Source organism: Schistosoma mansoni, chromosome 4, assembly GCF_000237925.1.
Source record: "Schistosoma mansoni strain Puerto Rico chromosome 4, complete genome".
NCBI lineage: Eukaryota > Metazoa > Platyhelminthes > Trematoda > Strigeidida > Schistosomatidae > Schistosoma > Schistosoma mansoni.
The window spans coordinates 21,082,200-21,091,356 of NC_031498.1; positions in this window are offsets into that span (position 1 = coordinate 21,082,200).

Here is a 9,157-nt window from a genome sequence, read left to right on the forward strand (position 1 = left end):
ACGTATAACGAACTCAAGCCAAAAGGATCACAATTACCGTACTTATACGGCCTACCAAAAATACACAAAACCGACGTCCCCATAAGACCAATAATATCTATGACAAAATCACCCTTTCATAAACTCGCCCGCTGGCTGACAAGGTGCTTGGAACCAATCCGCAAGAAACTAGCACCCTATAGTCTGAAAGATAGTTTTGAATTTGTACAAAAACTTGACAATATAAATGCATCTGATAAATTCATGGTCTCATTTGACGTCTCATCGCTTTTCACCAATATACCCTTAGATGAAACGGCCGACATCATAGGTGAATACTCTGAACTTTTACCTTTACCATTCCATGATTTCAAACAGCTTCTTTTTCTGTGCACAAAAAACATACAATTCAAATTCAACAATGTGTTCTACCGTCAAATTGATGGAGTAGCCATGGGTAGCCCTTTGGGTCCTATTCTGGCCGACATATTTATGGGGAACCTCGAACAGAAGAAGCTTAAGCATGCTATCGATAGTACCACACTATACTGCAGATACATGGATGACACCTTTCTTGTTTGCGACAATCATAAACACTCCATCAATCTGCTCAGTTTGTTTAACAAAGCACACAAGGATATAGAATTTACGATGGAACATGAAGACGAAGATAAATTCCATTTCCTAGATATTGGAATTAGACGAACACCAGCGGGTACATTACAAAGATATGTTCATCACAAAAACACTTGGAGTGGACTGTATCTCAATTACTACAGTTTCTGTCCGATGAGTTACAAAAAGGGTATTGTACGAACCCTTTTCGACCGCGCACGCAAAATCTGCTCCAATGAGTGTCTTGAGGAAGAAATAGCTTTAATCACCAAATGCCTACGTGAAAATGCATATCCAGAGAAGTTCATCCACAAATATGCAAACACCAATCGTCGAATAAAGTATGATCGAGTTGAAAAGAAAACATGCTTCCTATACCTACGCTTCAAAGGTGACGAAATCGCTGGAATAATTAACCACAGACTTAATTCCGCGTTGAAAGTGACCTACCCAGCAGCTAAATTGACAACGGTGTGGGAAACAAACTGCTCACTCAAACAAACTAAAATCGATAAGTCCTCTTTTCTCAGTAGCTCCAACTGCATTTACCAATTTACATGTACGTGCCGAAGCACATACATTGGAAGAACCGAGAGAAGAGTGCATGTCCGCATTTCTGAGCATGTTCCCAAGAAACTGAGGTTGCAAGGGTCCAGGGCTCTCAACAGTGCGATAGCTCGGCATTTACTCGACACCGGGCATAGCATCGACATTTCTCATGCCTTTAAAATCATTAGTAAACAAAGAAGTACAACTGCTCTCCGGTTTGCTGAGGCGATCGCGATAAAAAAACTCAAACCGGACCTATGTATTCAAAAAGAGACAGTGATAAACTTATTACTACCCTGGTAATCCATTTTTTTTTTGTTTGTCTCAGTTTTGTTGTTGTTATTAGTTCAATTTTGGTTAATATTCAGTTTTTTTTATTTTTATACCCAATTCTTAAACCACCCTTTCTCTCACACATTTCCGCTCATTTGTCTCTCCTAATTATATGAACTATCCAAATCTTATTCAATTATTACGTAACCCACCCTAATTGTTTTCAACTACCTCTATAAATTATTCAATTATTACGTAACCCACCCTAATTGTTTTCAACTACCTCTAAAATAATCACATTTTTGATTTTATCTGTCTCTGAACTCCACTCAACTATTACGCCACCCTTGATTTCAATACCTAATAACCTCTCACCTTTCCTTGCCCATATATATAGTTATCATCGATGACTTTTGTTATTCCAATCCTTTACATTCAATTTTGTCAATTGTTCCACATTATTTATTACCCCAATGATAAAACTCTAATACATATTTGGTTGTAAGCAGCTGATGAGAAACCACGAAATATAATGAATTCATATTATTCTGCATCAATATTTGTTCTGTCTTTATTTAAATTCATAAAGGGAACTAACTGCACAAAGCAATATATATATATTATTGCCATAATGTAACAGGAACAAAACCAATTTGTTACGGGATAGACTGACTAAAGCAGTTAAGAGAACGTTTAATGCAGCCGACCTCTTTCTTTCTTACTCGACACGATCTATGGTGATTCCCCAACTAAATGATAAGTTGCCTGGTTATGCCACTTCTATGTGTATCTATAAATTCAGCTGCTCCTGTGGAGAAAGCTATATTGGGCGCACTACCAGACAACTGAACCAAAGAGTTAGTGAACACCTCCCTTCGTGGTTAGGAAAATGTTTGGTCAAGTCGGTACGGAGCTCGATTCTTTCACACTTGATTGATAGCGGTCATGAAGTTGACAGAAACCAGTCTTTTAAATTTATTTATCGTATTCCTACTACTTTTCCTTATGGGGTTCGATCTCGTCTCCTACACATAGCAGAAGCTATAGGAATTCGATCCAACAACCCAAGTCTTTGTGTTCATAAGAAATTTGTAACACCCTTATCCCTCCCTTGGCCTTAATAAATAATCTTATTTTCCATACTCTTTCTTCGTTTATTTTTCTTCACCCCCCTATCAATTATTTACTTATAATTTTTCTAATATTCGCTTCCAACTATCTGAACACTCCTTATTACGTAATCTTATAATTTCTATATTATTTCAGTGTCTATATTTTTCTAATCATTGACATATTTTCCTATTATGTAACATTGATTCAAGCCTTTTATTATTCTTATCACAACTAGTACACCTGTCATTACACTATCAATTTGTACTTTTCACTTATTATTAATTTTGATTATGTAATCTATTCCACTGTTATCATTGACTCATAAACTGCCTTGACTGTTTTGATAATTTCGTATCTGCATATAAATATTACTGTATATTAGAGTAAAGCCTGATGAGGATCTAATCGAAAACAATATTGTTCGCTTATATATGTTGTTCTAAATCACAATATGGGAATTTTTCAAATTTATTGTTATTATCCGATTAGTGTAATTACACTTCAATCTAAACCTGTTTGAATCAACTTGAGTAGTTAAATAATGTCACTAGCCTTCATAGTAAAAAAGAACATCGGTTCAAAGTCAGGTATACCAACTTACATATGACTACTAAGTTGCATGAAGGAAATTATAAGTTGTAGATAAGTGCTAAGAATTTGTGACTGTCATGACTGTAGGTGATTTTTGTTATGAACTGAAATCGACTGGAGCACTAACAAAAACTAGAGAACAGTAGACATCTACACCCATAATACTGTTAGTTGTCGAGTCCAAGATCCTTAGGTCTCACTGTAAGCGGTTAACTTTTGGATCACTAATTTATTAACCAACTGTTTTCATTTTCAGTCTCAGATAATTCATGATGTAGTTCAGCCACCATTTAGTGCGGTTAGTGATGAGCATTTCATTTCTGAATAGTACTAACATACTAGACAAATCTCTCAAAGAACACGGAATGTCTACTATCTTTATTTACTCTTGTAGTTTAACGTCATAAGTTATACGACCACTGAAAACCAGTAGGAGTTAAACAGCTGCCCCTTATTGATGCATAACCACTGTTCTGTCAGAGGTCGAACCCAGGACCTTCAGTCCTCTCAGTAAACACTTAACCTTTAAACCGCCTAAATCAGTGTTTAATGAATTACATTTCTATATTCAATCAATTTATGGTGTTGGTCCGTCATGTTGAACCAAAAAGACTGAATAATTTTCACAAACCTATATTTATATCCTGGTATATTGTTAGCATTATTTAATATTTGATCTTTTTTGTTATCCATTCTGTATTTAAACAGCATAATAATGAATTAACAAAGAAATTGCATGAAAATTTATTAAATAAAGGTGAATTATATCTTGTTTTAAGTTCGTATCATGAGAGCGCACGTCAAGAACTTAATCAAATGGATACAACTATGTCATATCAAACAGAAACAACAACAACAACAACCACTGTATTTCTTCGATTTGTTTCAATACATGGTACAACAATGAAAGATATTGATTATGCTTATAAGAAAATTGCTTCGTGTGCTACAGAAATTCTTGATCAATTCAATGAATTAAATAATTAATTGGTTGACTGATCGATTGATCGATCTGTTGATTGATTGATTTAATGATCGACTGACTAATTGATTGAGCAATCGATAATATATTATTCATGTGTGTTAGATACTTGTATTTATTTTGTTTATCAAAGTTGGGTTATGGTGTTTTACTTAATTTGGAAATGATTTTCATTATGGATGATGAATATCGACTGCAAATTTAATTAAAAATCAGAGGAACCCATGACTTTGACTGTTTACAGAGTAGTACTGATCATTAAGTTAAAAAATATTAGTTCACATTTCTAACCTTAGTTGATTTACGATATTGTGAGACAATCATAAGATGTTATTACTAACATGGTTTAACTCCATCTGTTATGAATTATCACCTGGAACTTTTAAAATTCATCATATAGACTCACAATTCAGTGCTTTATGGAATAGGATACCAAGAAATGTTCCATATAAATATAAACTAACAGTAGTAAGAGGAAACGCAGGAGGTGAGATCACAAGATTGAAGCAGTAATGAATATGATCTATATATAAGCATAAACAATATACATTTCTCTATTTTAGGTTAACCACATTGTTTATAGAGAAACAATGGAAACCATCAGTAATATAGTCAATGGTTCCCATTCTGAACCACTTCTGGGAACGTCTCAATTCACTAAACTGCAAAATCCTTAAAATCTCATATAAGGAGCCTTAGTGAACTAACAAATGCTGACCCAGTATGACTGACATTCATTCAGAAACTGTATTTCTACTTTACCCAACTAACCTCAACCAGTAATAATTAGTATGGAATCATTTGAAATAACATAAGTAAAATAAATCTACTTCAGTGAATCTTGAGTATTAAGTTGGCAACAACCTTTGAATTGTGATGTTCATTGTACCCTAAAACATATTGTTGAACCAATTCTTTATTCAGATATTAGATCAAACATAGAATATCGTCAGATAACCCAAGCTCAGAAAACCTGTGTCTCGTAATCATAGGGTGAAATTTACCACATTTTTCGATAGGACTAGTGTAACGAATGTACCAAAATTGACCCAAACTAATATAATCCACCTTGGCTTAATATCAATAGACACAATTTTTTGCACCAGCACTCATATGGCTGTTTAGATTCAAGGGCATGTTTATTTATAAAAGGAAAATTAATAAATCAAGTCACAAACTCTTGTCAGTCTTACAAAAATACTTAATTCTTCAATAAGATAAAATGTATGTTAAGTTTACAAACCATGATAGTTAACTGACAATATACCACGAGAATACTGAAACGGAAAAAGTCTTTCCCGGTAATAAAATAACACTGTCCTATAATTTAGTCTACGGTTTTTCTAGAATGTAGGAGGCGGTAAAAGTAGGAATACTATGAAAAGTGAGCGATCTAGACTGGAACAATGAAAACAGGTTATAGGTTTTTCCATTTTAAGGAGGAGTCACGAAACCATCAATAATTCATTTTACATTCATATGATTTGGTTACTAGGTACAGTAGAGAAATATAATATAATTTCTTACAGCGTACTTCAAGTTCCAGTTCTTGGTTATGTCTTGTCGAAGTTCTAGATTTCTTCGAATTAGTAATATCTCGCTCGATCATTTCAAATCCATCAGTTACTTACTCACGCCTGTTACCCCTTCTGGAGCATAGGTTGCTGACAAGGATTCGCCAACCAACACTTTCCTGGATTTTCCGTTACAGGTGTTTCTAAGTGCCACTCATTCCTTTGATGTTTACCTGCAATTCCCAGCACAATGCGTCATCTGGACCGCCTCTTACCCGTTGGCCTTCAAGATTCCAAGTTTTTGAAGTGCATACCCTACCCACCTTCAGCTGTGTTTTCTAATTTCCTCCTCATGTGGAAGTTGGTTTGTTCTCTGCCACAGTAGGTTGTTGTTGATGGTATCCAGCCAACAGATATTGAGTAACTACGCGTGTAGCCCTTTTAGGCTCACTGCTGATCCCAAGCCCGAATAAGGGAGAAGAGTTGGCGATGTGGTCAGCAACATCATCCCATAGAAAATAACTTTACTAGAAATACGCTAATCAGAAAATATCACTTTAAATTCACTAGTACATCTCAGTAACTTCTCTGGTAAGTTACAAGTTAGATTACATTGTAATATCATTTTACTATAGTGATTAGTAGGAATTCATCAAATATCTCATCAGTCGAAGGAAGTATGTCCAAAAGTAACCATAATCAAATTGAACTATTCATAAATAAATTATTGCCTATTATTTAACACAAGCATCCGAAAATATCTTTGCATCATAAAAACAATCAAAATGTTTCTAGTACGAATCAATTCACAAAAAATGAAGATATTTACAAATACAATATGAGCTGAATTAAAAATGCGAATAACTGGAGAGCTTCTCAGAAGGTTAAATACTTTCCACTATACCTCAAAATAATGTTGTCATCTATTTGACAAGACTTCACGTGTTACAAATTTTGATCTGTAGAAAAACTTTTTCGTTTGTTCCTACTGGTTTACAGCCAACGATTTCGAAGAGTTTTTTTTCAATATTTGGTACTGATTGACTTCATTTACGTCTCTCATATAACGGTTATGAACATGATGACTGTGTTCGCTGGTTCAGTGTGCTGAGTAAAATTACAAGATGAAAGCCGAGTTGATACTTTTTCATCATAGAAAACCTTGTAGTGACCGACTGGTCTCGATAAGAACACGATTGGAATAACAGAAACAATTATTATTGTTGTAACCAATTGTACCAGAGATTGTTTTACTGTATTTGTTTAACTGTATCAGACTCACTTCCTGTTCCGCTATCCAACTTGTTCGGTTCGAACTTTCTTACGCTCTGCCCATTTCGCCTGTACTCGTTGGCACGTCTCGGTATTCTATCGATACCACGAGATCGCCAATAAATATACTTGATCTGGATTAATAAAGCCTTCTGGTTTACGCGTTATCAAAGGAACCAAGTCGTTTCTGGGCACGTAATCGTATAGTAGTAGTGATCATAGTCCGTCCTCGACTCGACCCTACTACAACCTCCTGCCCTTTCATGCTCATCAAAAGCATAAAATACCATTATTCACTGAGGCCCTATGATAATCTGAAAATGGCAAGTGAATACTACAGCTTACAAAGAAATGATCGAATGGTTAAACCAACGAAAGTTTCTGTCAGACTCATTCCAAGAGATGACTTCAGTTAATCTCATAAGAAATAAACTATAAGTGTATAGTTCAAATCCCCTGTGGATTGGTGTTTCAGTGGTCATGGCGTTGGACTTTCAGCTATTTGACCGTGGATTCAAAGCCTCCTATTAATACTTAGTTGGACATCAAGCTTACAGTGTGACTCACACCCCAAGTACCCGGTGAATGAGTTGAGAAGTGGCAGGTGAGAACAGATGACAGTATATATCTATGTTGAAATAACATTTTACTGAATTCTAACTTTTAATACTTCTCATTGCAATGTTATTCTGTGATGGAGAAATAATCTTCAATTAACCATTATAAACAAAAGTCAAAATTCAATTGGTCAACATAATACTCAAAATCAATTGGTTCAATATCTCAATTAAAATGTCAATTAAATAAAAAGCACCCTATTCTTCAACATTTATTTCTGTTATTGTTATCGTTGTTACCATTGTTTTTATAACAAGGATTGTATAATCAAATGTTTTCCAAGAAGAAATCATCCTTCAGAATTTACTATGCAATTTCTAAAGCAGTCGGATTAATATTTTGTACAATTTTCTTATTACAAATATATTTCATGCGTACCACTGTCAAATATGTAACCTTACAAAATCTCACTGCCGAAGCAATTATTCCATCCAACACAACACCTGATGTTTGTAAACAAACATGTCGTACTATTTGTAAGAATATTGACAGTGTTCCATCGAGTAAGGTGAATGCATTGAAACCGATGGGGAAAATGCCATTCAATAGTGAATTCAATGAAGAGATACAACAAGATAAATTGTATTGGGAAGGTCAAGTGAACATACACTGATAATTCATTACAATTCCATAGTAATGATGATGTAAAATCACCTTTTCTAGATTAATAGTAATAAAATGATTATCGATCACTTTATAATTTTGTCAACAGCTTTTAAGGTTTTTCAAATTTAAGGTTTCAGTAAACGATTCCGTACAGAAAACAACGTCATATAATTAAGACTTACATGTCTAACAAGTCATTAATAATAATAATAATGATATTAATAATAATAATGATAATAATAATAATGATAATAATAATAATAGAACATACGAAATGTAATAAGAATGTTTCTTATGAGATTTATCACTGTATTGCAAAAATTCGATACAGTGATATATGTCATTTAGACATTTGATAAATAAATGAACAGTTTAACTTAACAGATTGAAATACGATATTCTAAATACATAATGGTTACTTGATACAATTGACCTTATTCACATTAAGTCATATCATTGAAATAGAAATTTATTTCGCTAGACATAGGCTTGTTCATTGACACTTAATTCAACCAATATTACACATATGCTTGTCAAAAAAAGTTTACTTTTTTCACCATTCAGCGATTTATTGTTTGACAGTTTAAGAGGAGTAATTATTATCTCTTTGTGACGGAAAATCTACATACAGTTTTTCATTGTTCGTCTAGTATGTTTAAAAAAGGGAACCGTTGGATTTGGAAATATCATTCTAGACTTTCTAAATAAATAACGTTTACAATGTTATTTACAAATGATAATAAAAAATTCAGATCATTATTTTGAAAGGCTGTGCGCTTAAAAAAAACATTGGCTGTTAACATCACCTGCCAAAAAAATATTATGCCCACCTCACAAATACAATTACCGTATTACATGACTGAGTACACTAACATGTATTTTCGGTGATCATTAATAAGTGATCAACTACAAAGAATGTACAGGTCAACATATTTTATGCTTTTAATGGATTTGCAAAAAAAACCTGGATAACAATATTGCGTTCATTTTCGACACCCTTTCCAAAGCTAAAATCATCAACTTTTTGGTATTAAGAATAACGGTT